Genomic DNA, 20,796 nt, shown 5'->3' on the forward strand with positions numbered 1-20,796 from the left:
ATAAGGGTAATGAGGGACTTGACCATCAGGCTTGCTTGGGGCTGAATTACAAAGCGTGGAATTCGGTGGCTAAGACCACTGGCTGTGAAGTGTGATAGTACAGACAAGGTGCTATCCCAAAAGGTTGCCCAGTTTACATTTACCCCAACAGCAATGCTTTCCCCAAATTCTTGTCTTCTTGAGATATTTTCAAAGGGCTCCATCATCCAGGTCTAAGTCCAACACTTGGACTACTTTTGGGTCCCTTCCACAGGGTTAATTCTCCTTCCAACCTTTCTCCCCAAATCCTACTCCTTCCCTTTCTGCCTCTAGAGGGAAAGCCATTTTTCCAAGCTCTTTCCATCAATCAGCGTAAATATGGTCAGATGAAGGGTCACAAGGCTGTGGGGGGAGGGCGAACCAAGAAGGAGAAGGCAGAAGAGGAAGGGGTCCATCTTCAGCCATTTCCATGAGGAAAATGCGGCCAAAAAATGAGATGAGGAGTCAGGAATCTAGTCTATTCCTTATACGGCATCTTTCTCCGTGTTTGAAAAGCAGTCTAAGGGTCATACAGCACAGACTGCCTTACCCAACCATATAATCTTTAAATGGGATTAAACAGAACTAGTCAGAGCATTGAAGGGACAGTTAACTGCCCACAGGCAAAATCATGTACAGAGAGGCTTCGGCATTGCTAGCTATTAAGTAGCAGTTTCAGCAAAGTCTACTCTGAGAAATGCTGCAACTCATATTAAAAATCTCCTTCCTTTTCCCTTGCAGAATGTATCAGACCTCACAACCTGATACTGCTGACTCTGCAACTTACTGGATGTTGACTTTGGGCAAGTTTTCCAACCTCTCTGAGTGTCAGGCTCTATTTATAAAATGGGGGTCATGATAATGACCTAGCAGGGTTGCCTGGCACACAGTATGGCTTCAGGACATGGTAGCAATTATCATCAAGAAAAAGGGGCAGGGTGCTGGTTGTAAGGAGTTACTCAGATTGTAAGGTGCTTTCTACCTGGAAGACAGGATGCTGATTTGGTTAAGATACAGGTAAGTATGAAATAGAAAATATAAGAAATGGACATGGAGAAGATCTGAAGAGGGAGAAGTCAGATATTTTAGATGTTACGTGATTTGATTAAGATGTTGAAAACGTAATCACGCAGTTGGCAATCAGTTCTCATTCATTGCTCCTGAAGTTCTTACGTGTCTTAGCTTCTCTGTGGAATGCTTACCGGCAGCAAATCTATTATAGTGGCAATTCTTTGAAGCAGTGACATCATGGGACATGTGAATGGATGTTCTGCAACACTTGAATTGAGACCAAATCCATTGTGCTAATTAGTTATTGGAATCCTTGCATAATTACACATGCTCAAGGGCCATTCACTGGCTTTGTTAGCTGTCTCCCATGTCTGCTATCATGTGACGGTTGGATCGAATGCCGTTTTGATGAGAACTAGCTCTGTGTTTACAGAGTGGAGATATTACAACATTGTTGGAGCATAATTATTGCCTCTGTGTCGGTGACTCAGTTTTTCATCTTCAGATTTATTTTGTTCCTAACCTTATGTAATACTTATTCAGTTGCTGTCAAATGCAGTAAAGACTGAGAAGTAGTAGTTGCCTTAAACTCTATACAACCTGCCTCCCAAAACAAAACTCATTCAATCAATCAGTATATAACTCTTGAGAAAAATTCTACATAAACCACTTTAGAATTATTTAATACCACATTTTCATATCAATAAGCAATTAAGGCGATGCAAACATATATAGGGTGGATAAACAACAAGGTCCTACTGTATAGCACAGGGAACTATATTCAATATCCTGTTATAAAGTATAATGGAAAAGAATATATATATATGTACAACTGAGTCACTTTGCTGTACAGCAGAATTAAATACAACATTGTAAATCAACTATACTTCAATAAAATTTTTAAAAAGCAAACAAATAGAAAAAAAAGCAATTGAGGGAACACAAGGTGCAAAATGCTGGAACATCTGTAATAATATGTTCAATCTCTCTTTTAATTAAAGACACGGGAAATCAGAAAATAAAGAGATAATATTTTCAGCTATCAATTTGGAAAAACTTTAAACATGGAAGAAAACCTAGTGGATGACATTATGGAGAAACAGGCATTTCTATACAAGATTGTGGTTTTGTAACCTTTCTGGAAAGGAGATGTGGTGATGTCCATTACTATTTACCATACACCTGCCCTTGCCCACTTTTTCCATGAATTCCAACGCTAGGATTTTTATTGTCAATATCTGCACATAAACTTCCAAGCTACGTAGGCAAGGACATTTACTGTAGCTTGTAACAGCGACAAGATATGGAAACAACATAAATTACTAACCATAAAGAGTCATAATTAGTATATTCGCACATATGTGAGATAATATTTGGTAATGATAGCTGTTTAGGGAGGGCTGTTTGCTTGAATTTCTTTTCTCTCTGGTATACTGCATGCCTTGCTTCAGGATCAAAGGGCAGAGCAAAATGCAAATGTCAAATAAGTAGAAAATGTTTGGCTTTTGAGTTTCAAAAAGTTTCAAAAGCCTTGACCCTGATATTTAGAAGCTTGTGCAGTAAATAAGAGAAACTTACCTATCTGGCCCCATAAATTAAAAACTTCCTGGCTTGGGGAAACGAGGAAGTCAGAAGGGGAGCATATACGTGCACTGGAAAGGAGCTTCCATTGAAGGCTGAATCCAGGGGTGGGAAGTAACAAAAACTACAGACTATTTTGCTGAGTCTGAGCGAAAAGAACATTTGCTCATTAGGTAGATGCCTAGAAACGACCAAGCCCTCTCCTGATCCCCTCCCCGCCATTTTCAGAGTATCCTCACATAGTGTTAAAAGAGTAGGAACGGAATGGCTGCCTGGTGTAACTAAAAGATGGGTCTAAAGAGCCTGCAAGACCTCCTCCCAGTCACAGCATGGCAAAGTAATCCCGTGTGTGTGTGAGAGTGACTTATACACATGAAGGAGAACCGAAGGATCTAACGGGACTGGAGTGAGAGCCAGAGATGCTCACCAGAGATCTACTAGGGTGAAGGACCAGATGGGACAAATACATCTCAGCATCTGTCAGCATGGAAAGTCAACAACCAAGGCCAAGACTCTGCAGCCACGACCTCTGTTCTACCTAAGCCTCGTGGAACTCAGCTAAATGCCAGACCCAGAATTGGCAGATATTAAGTTTGGACTGCCCAGGGGAATAGAATCCTAAAATAAAATTAAGTTGAATTAAAGAAAACTAAGGATGACTGAACGTCTTCCTTGCCTGAGTTAGTGGGATGAGAGAGTCTCTCACTTCACATACCATGAAATAATGTGCAGCTATTGAAAGTAATGAGGCAAGTATATATGCTCCAATGTGAAAGATCTGCAAGATAAACTTTAAATTAAAAAAGGCAAGAGAAAGAACAATTTGAGTAGTGTGCATTCCATTTGCATAAAAATGTTATATGTTCTAACTGTTCCCAGGATATGGAAGAAATGATTAACTGTGATTTCCTCTAGAAACTGAGACTCTTCATTTAATACCATTTTATAAAGATTTCTTTTAAACCAAGAGCTTATATTATTTTATGATATATATTTATTATATGTAATAAAATATCCTCTTTATCCTTAAGTCACGTTTTGCGATCCATTACATTTAATTAGAATTCCATTTATGTAGCATTTACTTTGATAATTTCAGAATATAGGATGAAAATATGTGTCTTTAACATCTTTTGAGTATAGCATAAAGCTGCCAAAGAGAATTCATTTGGTTTTTTTTTTTCAGTGAGAAGAGGTGTTGCAATCTGCCTTAAGGGAAAACTGCCCTCTCTCCATCATTTCTGTAAAAGTGGATATGCGGACTTGTCTCACCACAAAGCTACAGAAAACTTTCCTAAAAACGCATCAATAACCAGAATAAGGATGCGTAATTTGAAGAATTGGACAAAGTCATACATTTTCATACACTCTAGCATATGGTCAAACATACAGGTCACAGACACTGGGCATATCATCAAAATTTACATACGCATATAAAGAATGGTTCCTTCAAAGTCATCCTATAGTTATTCCAAGTCACAGAAAACATTTAATAAGTCATTTTGGGGGAATTACTTCCACCGTTATGGCACGTTGTTTTGAATGACATAGCAGGTACCAAATCATCACCCTTTAAGGATAAATTTAAATTTTAATAGCACTCAAAGGCCATTTACAGTCAAGTATGGTGAATAAGGCAGTCGCTCAATTTAGATAATAAATTTACAGTAAAAAAAAAAGCATGGTATAACTAAAATAACATGACTGCTCTACAGCACTGAAGGAAATAATGCCTAGCCCCCAAAGAAACTTGAGTGTTTTAAAAACTATAGCATCCTTTGAACAATTGCATTGCCTTCCTAACAGACTACTTTAAATTAATTTTGATGAATAAATTTTATCCTGTCTGTTAAAAACCAACCTAATGACTTACAGTAGCATTCTCTATATTATAATTGTTTTAAAATATGGAACTATAAGATTTTTAAAGCTATATTTCTAAATACTTTAGATCAGCATTTAAAGTGGGTCATGACCGAATAGCCAGAGCAATCTTGAGGGAAAAAAATGGAGCTGGAGGAATCAGACACCCTGACTTCAGATTATACTACAAAGCTACAGTAATTAAGACAATATGGTACTGGCACAAAAACAGAAATATATATCAATGGAACAGCATAGAAACCCCAGAGATAAACCCAGGCACCTATGGTCAACTAATCTATGACAAAGGTGGCAAGGGTATATAATGGAGAAAAGACAGTCTCTTCAGTAAGTGATGCTGGGAAAACTGGACAGCTACACGCAGAAGAATGAAATTAGAACACTCCCTGACACCATACACAAAAATAAACTTAAAATGGATTAAAGACCTAAATGTAAGACTGGACACCATAAAACTCTTAGAAGAAAACATAGGAAGAACACTCTTTGACATAAATCACAGCAAGATCCTTTTTGACCCACCTCCTACAGTAATGGAAATAAAAACAAAAATAAACACATGGGACCTAATAAAACTTAAAAGCTTTTGCACAGCAAAGGAAACTATAAACAAGACAAAAAGACAACCCTCAGAATGGAAGAAAATATTTGCAAACAAATCAACGGACAAAGGATTAATCTCCAAAATATATAAATAGCTCATGCAGCTCAATATTAAAAAAACAAACAACACAATCAAAAAATGGGCAGAAGACCTAAATAGACATTTCACCAAAGAAGACACATAGATAGCCAAGAGGCACATGAAAAGCTTCTCAACATCACTACTTATTAGAGAAATGCAAATCAAAACTACAATGAGGTATCACTTCACAATGGTTAGAATGGACATCATCAGAAAATCTACAAACAACAAATGCTGGAAAAGGTGTGGAAAAAAGGGAACCCTCTTGCACTGTTGGTGGGAATGTAAACTGATACTGCCACTATGGAGAACAGTATGGAGGTTCCTTCAAAAACTAAAAATAAAATTACCATATGGCCCAGCAATCCCACTACTGGGCAAATACCCAGAGAAAACCAAAATTCAAAAAGACACATGCACCCCAACGTTCATTGCAGCACCATTTACAATAGACAGGTCATGGAAGCAACCAAAATGCCCATCAACAGACAAATGGATAAAGAAGATGTGGTACATATATACAATGGAATATTACTCGGCCACAAAAAGGAACAAAATTGGGTCATTTGTAGAGATGTGGATGGACCTAGAATCTGTCATACATTGTGAAGTAAGTCAGAAAGAGAAAAACAAATATCGCATATTATTGCATTTATGTAGAATCTAGAACAACGGTATAGATGAGCCGGTTTGCAAGGCAGAAATAGAGACACAGATGTAGAGAACAAACATGTGGACACCAAAGGGGGAAAGCCGGGAGGGTTTTGGTGGTGGTGGGATGAACTGGGAGATTGGGATTGACATATATACACTAATATGTATAAAATAGATAACTAATAAGAAACTGCTGTATAAAAAATAAATAAAATTCAAAAAAAAATAAAGTGGGTTATGAAACCAATTTAGTGGTTGCAACCAATATTAGAAATACACAAGAGAAAATACCAGAGTGCATCAAATGTAATCAGCATAGGTGTGATTTTATCAAACTGTTTCACTTATATATTTTTAGTCAAGCATTCACTATTCAGCAAAAACGTATTGAGCAAACACAATACACTTGCCAGCCATTTGGACCACCAACTGGTCATCTCTCACCTAGATGGTCTCTAAGATCCGTTCAACCTTAACATTCTCTGAAATATTGAAGTCCAAGTTAAATTGCCTTTTCAAATTTTTTTCCCAGGTAATATTTTTAAGTGATGACTGTATGCTGGAATTCTGTGAACACTTTACTATAGTATCTCATGTAATCTTTGTTCCAATTAAAATTGTTGCATAACAAACAAACCATTCTAAAACATAGTGGCTCAAAACCACAGCAATTACTTACTTAGTTCACGAATTTTCAGCTCAAACAGCAATCAACAGAGATGGCTCATGTCTGTTCCATGTCGTGTCAGTTGGGGTAGCTTCACTGGGGTTGGAGAATCTGCTGTCAGGATGTGTTACTCCATGGCTGGCAAGTTGGTGTGGCTGCCAGCTGGGAGCTCAGTCATGGCCAAGGGCAAGGAGACCCCACTCCTCTCCATGAGTTTCTAGGTCTTCTTCTCAGCATGGCTGGGTGGATGGGTTCCTAGAACAAGCATCCCAAGAGATAGTAAGTGGAGCTCCTAGTTTCTTAAGGCTCCAGAATCTGACACCATGTATTCCACTGGTGAAGTGACCATAAAGCCCAGATTAAATAGGAGGAGACACTGACTCTACTCATTTGATGAGAGAAGTGTCCAAAAATTGGGGTGCCATGTTTCAAACTGCCACATCCTCAAATAACCACATGAGGTGTATTTTCTATTAATACATCCCAATCTTATAGACAAGGCAACTGACACAAAGAGATATTCATCAATTTTTCCCAAGGTCACACAGCTTTTACATGTCACCGAAGACCTGAGTCCAGGTCTTCCTGTGTCCACAGCCAGGCTCCAGTGACGTTGCTGTTCTGTCTCTTCTTGTGATTAGTGCATATAAAACTCTACAGCCTTCATAATTTATAGTCAGGATTTGTTGCTTAAGGGTAAATGACCCATGAGTTCCATAAATTGAGAAAAATATGGGTAGGGATCTCATCTGATAGTGAGTAGATGAAAAGGTGAAGGAACTCAGAAATCTGTGGAAGAAATATGGAAGGATTAGCAGATACACGATCAATATCATGCTTGAATTGAAGCAAAATAATAACGAGAAAGTCACTCTTGACTTATTAACTTTTTTGAAAAAATTATGCCAGATAGAGATGCACATCCCTTAAGCATGAACTGAAATTCTTTGAGCCTTTAAGAGGAAAAGTGCTCTAAGTGAAAAGTAATTTTATTATAAGCTGAAACAAACCCTATCAGCACATAGCAGGAGTATGTGTGTTTTTTTCTTATGTCTCCAGAACTGAATACTAAATAGGGTCTCGTATTTTTTTCTGTGATTTTAATTATAAGTGGTACTTAGATATTCAACATGAAACTCAGTTCTACCCTTTGAGAATAACCCTTGCTCTCTAACACAAAATATAAAAATATTCAAAATTCAGTAGGGTGCAAGACACATTATTGGCTTGTTGACAGAACAGATTTCTTCCTAGAAGGAAAAACACAGGAGCCATTCAAAGTCATAGAAATAAATGTGTTTTAAAGTGTTCAGCGTAGAGTGGCAGTTTGGTTTCCAACGACATTCTTTAACTTCCAAAGGTGTGCTTTCTGTTTTTAAAAAACAAAAACTCTTTAATCCTGAGAAACAATGTAAGGGCTGTTTTTTTGGTGTTTTGGGGTTTTTTTTTACATCCTCATTGGAGTATAACTGCTTTACAATGGTGTGTTCATTTCTGCTTTATAACAAAGTGAATCAGCTATACATATACATATATCCCCATATCTCCTTCCTCTTCTGTCTCCCTCCCACCCTCCCTATCCCACCCTTCCAGGTGGTCACAAAGCACCAAGCTGATCTCCCTGTGCCATGTGGCTGCTTCCCACTAGCTGACTATTTTACATTTGGTAGTGTATATATGTCCATGCCACTCTCTCACTTCGTCCCAGTTTACCCTTCCCCCTCCCTGTGTCCTCAAGTTCATTCTCTATGTCTGCGTCTTTATTCCTGCCCTGCCCCTAGGTTCTTCAGAACCATTTTCTTTTTTTATTAGATTCCATATATACGTGTTAGCATACGGTATTTGTTTTTCTCTTTCTGACTTACTTCACTCTGTATCACAGTCTCTAGATCCATCCACCTCACTACGAATAACTCAATTTCGTTTCTTTTTATGGCTGAGTAATAGTCCATTGTATATATGTGTCACATCTTCTTTATCCATTCATCTGTCGATGGACACTTAGGTTGCTTCCATGTCCTGGCTATTGTAAATAGTCCTGCAATGAACATTGTGGTACATGACTCTTTTTGAATTATGGTTTTCTAGGGGTATATGCCCAATAGAGGGATTGCTGGGTCATATGGTAGTTCTATTTTGAGTTTTTTAAGGAACCTCCATACTGTTCTCTATAGTGGCTGTATCAGTTTACATTCCTACCAACAGTGCAAGAGGATTCCCTTGTCTCCACACCCTCTCCAGCATTTATTGTTTGTAGATTTTTTGATTATGGCCATTCTGACCGGTGTGAGGTGATACCTCATTGTAGTTTTGATTTGCATTTCTCTGATGATTAGTGATGTTGAGCATCCTTTCACGTGTTTGTTGGCAGTCTGTATATCTTCTTTGGAGAAATGTCTATTTAGGTCTTCTGCCCATTTTTGGATTGGGTTGTTTGTTTTTTTGATATGGAGCTGCATGAGCTGCTTATAAATTTTGGAGATTAATCCTTTGTCAGTTGCTTCATTTGCAAATATCTTCTCCCATTCTGAGGGTTGTCTTTTCATCTTGTTTAAGGTTTCCTTTGCTGTGCAAAAGCTTTCAAGTTTCATTAGGTCCCATTTGTTTATTTTTGTTTTTATTTCCATTTCCCTAGGAGGTGGGTCAAAAAGGATCCTGCTGTGATTTACGTCATAGAGTGTTCTGCCTATGTTTTCCTCTAAGTTTTATAGTGTCTGGCCTTACATTTAGGTCTTTAATCCATTTTGAGTTTATTTTTGTGTACAGTGTTAGGGAGTGTTCCAATTTCATTCCTTTACATGTAGCTGTCCAGTTTTCCCAGCACCACTTATTGAAGTGGCTGTCTTTTCTCCATTGTATATTCTTACCTCCTTTATCAAAAATAAGGTGACCATATGTGCATGGGTTTATCTCTGGGCTTTCTATCCTGTTCCACTGATCTCTATTTCTGTTTTTGTGCCAGTACCATACTGTCTTGATGACTGTAGCTTTGTAGTATAGTCTGAAGTCCAGGAGCCTGATTCCTCCAGCTCCGTTTTCTTTCTCAAGATTGCTTTGGCTATTCGGGGTCTTTTGTGTTTCCATACAAATTGTGAAATTTTTTGTTCTACTTCTGTGAAAAATGCCATTGGTAGTTTGATAGGGATTGCATTGAATCTGTAGAGTGCTTTGGGTAGTATAGTCATTTTCACAATGTTGATTCTTCCAATCCAAGAACATGGTATATCTCTCCATCTGTTTGTATCATCTTTAATTTCTTTCATCAGTGTCTTATAGTTTTCTGCATACAGGTCTTTTGTCTCCTTAGGTAAGGACTGTTTTTATTTTTCAGTCAGTAATAAAAATCTTGGCTTCCATGATGTTCAATACACTAATATGTGGAGAAGAGGATGATGTATTTGATCACCAGACTTTCACACTCCATCTGCACTGCTGGAACAATGCCTGTTGCATTCATTCTTGTAATGCCAATACTTAGTATTGTGTTTGTGTTAAGGAAACCTTCAATAAACAATTGTTGAATGAATGAGATGTTTCATTTGTTTCAAGAAACAATATTTAGTCATAATCTATGTCCACTTAATGGATTTAAATCAGAGTCATCTATATTTAAAAATACACTTTACCTTGCTTCCTTTTCTTGTTACAGAGCAACAGGCACCTTAGAGACCATCTCTTCTAAACCTTGGTTACAAATGAAGAAATGGAGCCTAGAATCACAAAATCTAGCAAACCTTGCCAATGTTCGCAGATGTTGTAGTGATTCAAACCAGGTAGACGCCCATCCAAGTGAACAAAGACGTTGCTATCCTCATTATCAGTGTGAAACATGGCTACCCCTTACAAAACCAAACATGTGCCCACATTCCCCCAAGTGGGATGTGGCCTGGAATAGAGAAGAATGTATCACATAAACAAATTCAAGCATTTGTTATTTCTTTTTTTTTTTTTAAGCATCATTAGCCTTATTATTCTATCTTTACATCACTTTTTTTTAACTGCTACATTCAAATGTTGAAAAGTATCTGTTGTGTTTGTTACCATAGTTCCTGGTACCCAGTAGTTTAACAGGAAGAAAACAAATATAAAGTTGTATTTGTTACAGCATCCTCCTGAGTCTCACTTGTTCTATATACTGGTTACATCTATGGAGACTGGTTTGCCCACTCTGCTCAAGAGGCACAATGACTAGGAACCATGAAGATGGTTTCATTTCTTTTAAAATCAGTAGAAAAAAAGAAACAATCCAGATTGGATTACATTCATCCTTATACCAAAAGAGTCATAAAATACAGTTGTTAATGTTTTTGTAGAGAAAGGGCCCATGAAGGCAAAACTTCCCAGGGTTCAAGAAAATCATGATGTGGCCCTGGCTCTCCTAGGCTGCTTGAAGAACAGGCGACCCTACAGAAGTGCACTGAGCTCATTGAAAATTGGGGCTCAATGGGTGTCCCTGGCAGTTGGAAATAGTAAGCTGATGTCTGGCTCCCATCTGACAAATATCCTGGGTTAGGTATGGTGGGGAAGTCAAAGCCAGTGGTGGAAACTGTGGGGGACATGCTCTCTCAACGTTTGTTGGGAAAAAGGATTCATATGTTTTTCCCGTGGACCAATCCTGGGCCGCATTTAAGAGCACTGTCATAGGGCTTTCCTGGACTGTCGATAGGACCCCAACAAAAGGGTGCCTGAAGGGACTGCCAGGTTCCTAAGCAGCTGCAGAAGGAGGACATGACCAGCTAAGGTAGGGGCACATGCCTCAGCTTAAGGGGGCGCCAGGTGAGTGGTCCCTAACAGGAGTTGGGAGTGTCATTTTGAAGAAGAGAAAATCTTTCAGACTGAAAGAGAATAAAGCAATTTATAACAATGTCAGTTAACTAAGAGCTTTCCTGCTCCACTGACCTCTGTTTGTTTTTGTCAGAAAGATGTTAACAAGGGGAAGAGGAAGGGCCAGAAAAAGGAAGAAGAAGCAAACCACACCATCCTCCACCATGTGTATGCTTCTTACCTGCATTAGGTCCTGGCTGGGGCATCGGAGAACAGTAAACTTCTACTCAGTTTTGCCATTTTGATGATTATATGGGAATGGGAAGTCTACATTTCAGAATCAAGACTATTTTAAATGACCATCTAACATTTTGTTAAGAGAGCAATCCAGTCATGCCTGAGGTTTGTTTCAGGGGCCTCAGGGACCTTCCCCGCCTCCATCAAATACATTTTAAGAGGATCAAGGGAAGGTAAACAAACCAAAACAAAACCTGGCAATTTGTTCAGTATCATCCATTTCAGCAAAAATATTCTGGTACGGTTAAGAATTTCAGAAATGGTTTCACAAATTCAGATTTCCTGTCACTTGAATATTCATTATTTCACATCATGGAATAATCATTCTTCATGCAAACAAACAGACAAAATGAGCACAGAATTTAACACGTGACTTTACATGCCAAGTCATAAGTGAGGCAAAAGAGTCCCCAAAGAGCCTTTAAAGAGAGGAAGTGCCAGTCAATAATAACACGACATCCAGGCAGCAGAAAGACTGGGGGCTGAGCAAATCCCCACTTCATGTTGTAGATTGTTGATCACATCAATCAGTCCATTCTTGATACATACAAGGCATGTGCTTGATTGTGATTGTTTCTGTTTATATAAAAATATTCATGGAAAATATGGAATATTTTGAAAATTTAGAGAACTTAATATCAAACCTGTTTTCATATGGGGAGTTGAATGGAGTTGTTTAGCATTCAAAGTGAGTCTCCCAAATATACCATTTTTTGTAATGTCTTCACTGTGTCAATCTTCAATTTCTAGGTAATTTTACTTATATGAAATATTTGTGAAAAAGATTTTTTAAATAACTTTAGTGATAATAAATGACTAAGAATCTAGGGCTTCCCTGGTGGCACAGTGGTTAAGAATCTGCCTGCCAATGCAGGGGACGCAGGTTCAATCCCTGGCCTGGGAGGATCCCACATGCCACAGAGCAACTAAGCCTGTGCACCACAACTACGGAGCCTGCACTCTAGAGCCTGCAAGCCACAACTACTGACCCCGCCAGCCACAACTACTGAAGCCCGCGCACCTAGAGCCCATGCTCTGCAACAAGAGAAGCCACGACAGTGAGAAGCCTGCACACAGCAACAAAGACCCAACACAGCCAAAAATAAAAAGAAATAAATTTATAAAAAATAATAAATGACTAAGAACCCATTTATATATTTAAGTATCCCCAATATATATTATACCAATTATAATATAAGCATAAATTCTATTTTCCTAATAATATAAAGATATGATGTGCTTATGAATACAGAAAATAACTAATGACAAATTTTCCTCACAAATGCTTGACCATGGAAAGGTAGGTGTGAGGGTTCAAGTTGAAATGAGTATTCACACAACTGCTTTTAAAATATGGAAAGCCTGGGACTTCCCTGGTGGTCCAATGCAGGGGACGTGGGTTCGATCCCTGGTCGGGGAACTAAGATCCCACCATGATAAAATGTAAAGTGAAAAATGTAGGCCATGTAATAATCTATATGGTATTATCTCATTTCTGTAAAATATAGCATATATACTATTTGAAGCATATAATAATGTATGTATATTATATTTGGGGGATATATACATATATACATGCATAATATATGCAAATATATTCATATATTTTATGTATATATATCTAATATATGCACTTATATATACACACACATGCACATATATCTCTATACAGGAGATTGTATATTCTTCTGGGCAATGGAAGTAGCAGGTAGAAAAGAGGGATTTCTACCTTAAGTAGTTCTATATTATTTGAAATTTTATATGTATTACTCTTAAAATATCTGTAAAATAAAGAGAAGAAAGGCTACCAGAAGTGTTAATGTGCTTGTATTTCTCTCCATAAACTCTCCATATGCACAAACACGTGCAACTTACACATTAAATCAAAAAACATTACCTTCAATTAATCTTTATACAGCGAGATAAAAGCCATCAGAGACAATTACATTTTTCTCTTGGTTAATTTAAACCATGCTAAGGAAAAAGTAATCCAACACTCATTTTATTAAATGAAGACTTTCATAAACATGCTCCATTTCTTATTCTACCATTGGGCATAATAGGTCCTTGGCTAGAGAAATAACAGCACTAAGTAGTGATTAACATTTTTTTTTTTAACTTCAAGACATCAACCTGGAATTGCTAGATCTATCATATTTTAAAATTAAATTATTTTTTAGAGCAGTTTTAGGTTCCCAGCAAAACTGAGCAGAAGGCACAGCGATTTCTCATATACCCCCTGCTCCCCACCCCCATGAGCATAGCCTCCCCTGTTATCAACTTCCACTACCTGAGTGGTATAATTTTCACAATTGATGAAGCTATACTGATACAACATAATCACCCAATGTCCATAGTTTACAATATGGTCAATCTTGGTGTTGCATATTATATGGGACTGGAAAAATGTATGACATGTATCCATCATTATGGTATCATTCAGAGTATCTTCATCGCCTTAAAAATCGTCTGTGTGCCACCTATTCATCCCTCCCTCCACCCTAACCTCTGGAAACCACTCTTGTTTTTCCTGTCTCCATAGTTTTGCCTTTTCCAGAATGTCATATAGCTGGAATCATACAGTATGTAGCCTTTTCAGATTGGCTTCCAATGTTTAAACGTACATTTAAGGTTCCTCCATGTCTTTTCATGAATTAATAGCTCAATTTATTTTTTTAATCAAGCATGTTCATGTCACCTCATTAGCATTTAACGTCCTATAACACTAAGGTAAAACAAGATATCCTTTGGATATCTTGAAAAATAAATGAGAACAGTGCTTTTCTTGAGAACAAATGATGTTCCAAAAATCATTACTCAGAAGACTGAAACTAAAAAGCATATAAAGATTGAGAACGTGGAATGTATAAGAATAAACTTAACCAAGGAGGTAAAAGACTTTTACAGTGAAAATTATAAACACTGATGAAAGAAATCAAAGGCATAAATAAACAGAAAGACATCTGTGTTCATGGATTAGAATCCTTAATAAGGTTAAAAACGTCCATAGCACCCAAAGCAATCAATCTACAATCAACGCAATTCCTATTTAAGTCCCAAGTGCATTTTTCACGGAAACAGAAAAAAATTTCTAAATTCATATGGAATCACAAAGACCTTAAATAACCAAAACAATCTTTAGAAAGAAGAACAAATCTGAAGGTGTCACGCTTCCTGATTTCAAAATACATTATAAAGTTACAGCAATTAAAATAGTTGGTACCCACATAAAGACAGACGTAGACCAATGGAACAAAATCGAGAACCCAGAAATAAACACAGGCATTTTACATTTAACAGATCTTCGACAAGATTGCCAAGATTACATAATCGGGAAAGGATAATCTCTTCAACAAAAGGTGTTGGGGAGGCTGGATATCCATGTGTTCTTTACCACAATTTAGAAACAGTTGAGAATGTAGGTGATCATCTCTGTAATATTTAATTAGGTAATTGGGGTTGGTAACGAAATAAAAGGCTCATCAATATCTCCAGTTTCCAGTTGTGGTCTGAGAGATGCATATTTTAGACTCTGGATAATTAGAAGGTATTAAAATAAGTTCAAACTCTCAAGAATTACTGGCTTCAAACTTGGCTTCACTTCCATTTAGATGTATGAACTTGGGCAAGCAATTCATCTGTCGATGCTTCAGTTTTATTATTTGTGAAATATGGATAATAACTAACTCATAGTGTTATAAGGAGCTTATCATAGTGCCTGGCACATAGCAAACTCTCAATAGAAGTAACTTCCAGGGATGCTGTTGATGATAACTGCTGACCATGGTTTGGGGACAGGATTCTTTCATTTTCTGTCTCATCTCCCTCTTTCTCTCTTCCTTTTTTTCTTCCTTCTTTTTTTCTTCTCTTCCTTCCTTCTCTCTTAGTATTTTTTTTAAACCTGTCTTCTATTTCTGGCAAAGAGCCTGTGTAATTGTACCTTTCTTCTGAGTATTATTTGCCAAGCAGGTGTACAGTGCAGTGCAATATAATTTAGTAAAACCTAATTTTAGGTTCTGGATTTGTGCTTCTCTCCATGTGAGTGGCTCCAGCAGGGTCCTCACACAGCTGTCATGCCCTGTGAAAGAACCCAGGCCAGCAGAGAATATGACCATGAAGGACCAAAGGAGCCAATTTTCTAATGTTTCATATTTGACTTAATTTTTTTTTTACTTAAAGGTTTAGATTAGGAAGGAATAAGTAAATGTGTTCTTAGAATCACTGTACAGGGTAAGGTTTTCTTTTGCCTCGTTCAGAGCAGATGCAAAAGCCATTTTGTCATACTGCAACACAAGGTCTAAAGACCATCTGGAGAATTTATTAAAATTAAAAGGATGCAATACAATTTGGATTACATACTTTTATTAAAGATATGAGAGAATCGATCTGATCTTTTCTATCTTCATCATCTGTAAGTTTTTTATATATAAATGTTTCTTAAAACAAGAATAAAATTATTAGAGATTGCAAACACTGCCAAGTAAAACTATTTTTTAAGAAAATTATAAAAATCCCTGCCAAAGCTCTAGTTATAAACATTAAAGAAATAAAAAAACTTTCATATTGAACTGTTATTTTTTTAGGTGTATCAGGAAGCCTCCCTCCTAAAAATGTTTTGAATGACTCAATATTCTTACCAACCAAAAAGAGAGAAGTATTTTGGGGGAAAAGAAATATGAATTATGAAAAGAAGAAGGGAAATAGAAGAAAACAAATGATTTTTCTAAAGTGTTTATTATAAGTAGTGGTTGTGTGATAACTACTTGGGGTGCAAATATCATAGACCATCTCCTTACCACTGAGGTAGGTCATATTTCTTGGCCTTTTAGTAACTTTCTGTATTAGATTCTTCTGAGTGCTTCACTTGTAACTCCTTTATTCTTTCTTACAAAGTGATGTGGGTGGTATAATTATTAACCCCATTTTACAGATAAGGAAACTGAGTGACAAGAGTTTAAGGGACTTACTTGTTCAAGATCACACACCTAGGAAGTGATCAAGCCAGCATATGATGAACTCAGTGAATCTGATTCCAGAACTTGTGTCATCACCTTTTATGCTGGACTCTTGCCTGGGGAAGAAGAATTTATCTCATTCAAAAATTGCAGTGAGGGCTTCCCTGGTGGCGCAGTGGTTGAGAATCCGCCTGCCAATGCAGGGGACACGGGTTCGTGCCCCGGGCCGGGAAGATCCCACATGCCGCGGAGCGGCTGGGCCCGTGAGCCATGGCCGCTGAGCCTGCGCGTCCGGAGCTTGTGCTCCGCAACGGGAGAGGCCACAACAGTGAGAGGCCCGCGTACCGCAAAAAAAAAAAAAAATTGCAGTGAGTGGTGTGAGATTAACTCAATGCTGTTGTGATCCATGAGTCTATGAAAACGAGGGAGTGATCCAAGGAGAACATCAAAAATGATGAGCATTTTGGAAAATACAGCTAATGATGAATGACAAAAATAATTAGAATGATTGAGCCTTTGAGAGGGGAGGGTATTTTTCTACTTGTGTTCATGGAATAACAGTAGTAGTAGTTATAAAAGTAGTAATAGACTATGGTGCCCATCTTTACTTTCTTTCTGCAGAGGAATTTTGTTTATGTTTCAGCAAGAAAAATATTTTTGCCTAAAGCTTGTGACTTTTTCAGATTTGCAATGGAAAATGCATATCCTCTTTTTCTTGGAAAGTTATGAGGGTGGGAGAAAAATCATGACTCTGCTGTTTACTATCCATAAAAGATTAGCTGAGATTTTTAAATTTCTTTGAGCCTGTGTTTTCTTGTCTGAACAAGAAACAGCAGTACATACGTATATGGTTGATGAGGATATTAAATGAGGTATGCCTATAGGGGTGCTTAGCATTCTGTCCAGCAACTACTTAACACATTTCAAGAGTCATTATTATGATTACTGTTACCATTATTCCCTGCAGGCAATGATAAGTCCTCTGACATGAGTTTTGGTCCTCTAATGGGCAGGTATTAAAGCTTGGTCATACTGACACAGATAACTTTTGTTTAAAACAAAGATGGAAGTAGAAATAGCAAAAGCATTTTATGATGTGAGTTCACCCTGGCCAACCACCCTTGAAATTTTATATCAGTTCTGATAGTTAATTAAGTATGATACTACTTGAATGCTAAAAATTCCATAGGAAGCCTATGGAATCTTATTTTGTGACGAAGTTTTAAGCCAAACAAAAAACACACATCCTTACATGTTATTGAAGCCATTTAAGACTGAAACATAGGTAAGTAAAGATGGCTTTACCCGATCATGGGGTGGAGAGATAATGCTATCTTTATTGTAAAATTAGAGATCTTGAAAATACTTCCACACCATCTCCTGTCCTGTGTACCAGTGACCCCATGCAAACCAAACACACAAATAAATATTACACAAACACGCTACTGGCTTTTGCTTTCACCCTCACTAGTTAAGAAAAGATTTGGAAATATAAGGTTAGTAGTATGAGCAGAGGGTGAAATATGTAATATTTTGAATGACTTTCACTCATTACGTACTTCCAGTACTTTAAATATCATAATGTGTGGGTAGTATTTCCTCCTGTATTAAGTTGCTATGGATAAAATTTTAAATTACTTTTTCCTTTTTGCCACAAGAGATATAGGAAGATTAAACCCAGGTATGTTATTCCCTGAGAATGAGATTTAATTTGCCTGAATAACTCAAGTCTGTCTACAGCAGGTTGGTACTTTGGTTTTTGGTAGTTTTGATTCAGGATTAACCCTCTTTGAGATTCAAAATGGTTTTTTGAATTTTGTTTATTTTCTTCTCATCAAATATTGGAGCTTGAACAAATTGGGCTTATGGTATATCCCACTACAAGGTAAGACCTGTGAATTCAGGAATTTTGTCAAGCTGTTTATAGTTTACAGAGCAATACTAACCCATATTAGCAGGCAGTCCTTACTTGTCGAATGCATAAGTCAAGGTTTCCCAACCTTGGCAACTACTGACATTTTCCATTTGATTCTTTGTTGTGGGCAGCTGTCTTCTGCATTGTAGGATGTTGAACAACATCGTTGGCCTCTACCCTCTACATGCCAGTAGGTGTCAGTAGCACCAACCCACCCCTCCCAGCTGTGACAACCTCATATGTCTCCAATTATTGCCAAATGTCTTTTGGGGGAGGGAAGGGTCCACATTGCTCTTTATTGAAACCACTGCAGCAAGTGAATGTATTGCCTTGACATGTCAAAGGAAATCTTCCAAACTATAAGTTCCTGGCTGAACACGAATGAAGAATTTGGAAGCTATTTGATTTACATAATCAATACAGGGCACTAAAATGGATCATTTACTCTCCACCAATGTTAACAGGATTATTGAATCACTTCGAGAGATTTGTTATTGTAAGAGGGAAATTATCTTTCGTCATCATGGGGCAGAAGAGAAGGGGTCACCCTCAGTCACTGAGAGTAATATTGTGGCAGTGTTTTATCATCCCTCCTACTTCTCCCAACCCAGTTCTTAAAGGAACCTAATGTTATTTCCAGGTCCGAATACAGAGGTTCTAGCCCCAATGTCTACAAAGTATTTAACATTGCAAATGGGATATGGAACTCTGGGTTATTTTGGTGACGCAGCTGTTGACAGCTCATACATTTCTGGAACGTGAGAAGCATCCTCTGACAATGTGCAATTGTTGTCTAAGCGACTACATTGCCATTTGCCACAGTTCTGGCTCCCTTCACGTGGTGTTTAGAGGACTTGGAAAATTTGCCACCGTATTAGCAAGGAGGAATGTTGGGTGTGAAGACAGGCCTGGGGGAATAGGCTCAGTCATCACACTTCATCCTCGCCAAGTTCTCAGCTCAAATGAAATGCAAGTGGGTGGTATTTTAAATAAATCAATCTCTCTGTCTAAAGAGATACAAATGTTTAGATGATCTTAGGCACATCACTTAGTCTTTCTAACCTGGATATACTAACCATAAAAGAGGGGATGGCGGTGATGCTTAAATGATGTATTTAAAGTACCTAGCACAGTGGCTGGCATGTAGCGAGAACTGAATTGATATAAGCTATTATGATAATTATCATCATTATTAAACATATGCAGGAGGTGTTACACCGCATAAGCTAGTTGACAATAATGGAAAGAGGAAGGATTCAAGGACAATGAAGTCACACAGGGTGGAATCTTGGTTCAGCTACTTACTAGCTGTGTGAACACTTGTATCAATCAGCCTAGGTTATGCTGCATTGTAGTAAAAAAAAGACTTTAACATCTCAGTTGCTTACAGCTACAACTTAATTTCTTGCTCAGCTCCGCATCCATCAAGGTCCAGTTGCAGCTCTACACTACATCAGTCTTATGCCAAGATCCAGGCTGTGAGTGCAGCCTCTGTGTAATATTGTACATTGTATTCATCATAGCAGAAGGAAATTAACAAGATGGCAAATCATGAAGAAGTTCTTAAAACTTCCGCTCAGAAATGCATTCATCACTTCTGCCCACAACCACTGACCAAAGCAAGTAACACTGCAACTCCTGAGTTCAAAGGGGCAAGGATATATAGCGGAGGGGCACTGCAGAGAGTGACAAGACGGTGCCACAATCGACCACGCCTCTAATGTGGGCCTCTGAGCCTTCACCTTTGCTTCTGTAGAAGTGTTAGCAGTCAGAAATTCAACTAATACACACGGAGAGATTATGATGTACCAGACTCTGCCCAAGATACGTTATCTACAAAACCTCATCGAGTCCTCATAACAACCAGCTAAATTAATGTTGTTGGCTCCCTTTGACAGATTTTTAAAAACATGAGGTCTTGAGGACGTTAGATAACCTCACACACAAAATCATATACAAAAATTGCAGGACACACAGTAAGTATTTGTAGTTGCATAATGGCTTATTTTTGAAACAACTTGTTTCTAATTGTTTTAGACTCTATCTGCATGTAGGAAGAGCAGTAGGAACAAAACTGGCTGGCTGCAGATGGTGCAACTAGCCCTCTGGAGTTCTGACTCACTAACTTTCTAGTTTTTCTCCAACAAAACCCACGGGCAGGGGGCATCTACATTGGGACACTCTTTCTTACCCAGTTTTGGCCCGCTGCCTCCCCTTCTCAGACTCTAAACTATTCATTTGCATCTTTCTCCCCAACTCCTGAATATTAATTACTCTCCCTCCTCCTCTTCCCCCCATCCCCCAACTCCAGACCTTTTTGGCAAATCTTATTAGTAAACAGATGGGCTATCTGTGTTGCTGGGAG

The 20,796-nt window shown here is 37.9% G+C and overlaps 1 protein-coding gene across 2 annotated transcripts in view; it reads right to left on the reverse strand.

The window, feature by feature from the left end:
* Window positions 1-20,796, reverse strand: part of CADPS (calcium dependent secretion activator) — a 796,875-nt gene that overhangs the window by 775,053 nt on the left and 1,026 nt on the right. Inside the window, exons 2-3 of one of the 2 annotated variants that reach the window (XM_079933009.1) lie at window positions 16,529-16,632; window positions 6,513-6,755 (exon numbers count right to left, since the gene is read on the reverse strand). The gene's annotated coding sequence lies outside the window, so the exon portion shown is untranslated. The remainder of the gene's footprint in view (window positions 1-6,512; window positions 6,756-16,528; window positions 16,633-20,796) is intronic. The other variant, XM_079933010.1, reaches the window with a different exon arrangement.

This window comes from Stenella coeruleoalba (assembly GCF_951394435.1).
Source record: "Stenella coeruleoalba genome assembly, chromosome: 10".
In the NCBI taxonomy this organism is placed as follows: domain Eukaryota; kingdom Metazoa; phylum Chordata; class Mammalia; order Artiodactyla; family Delphinidae; genus Stenella; species Stenella coeruleoalba.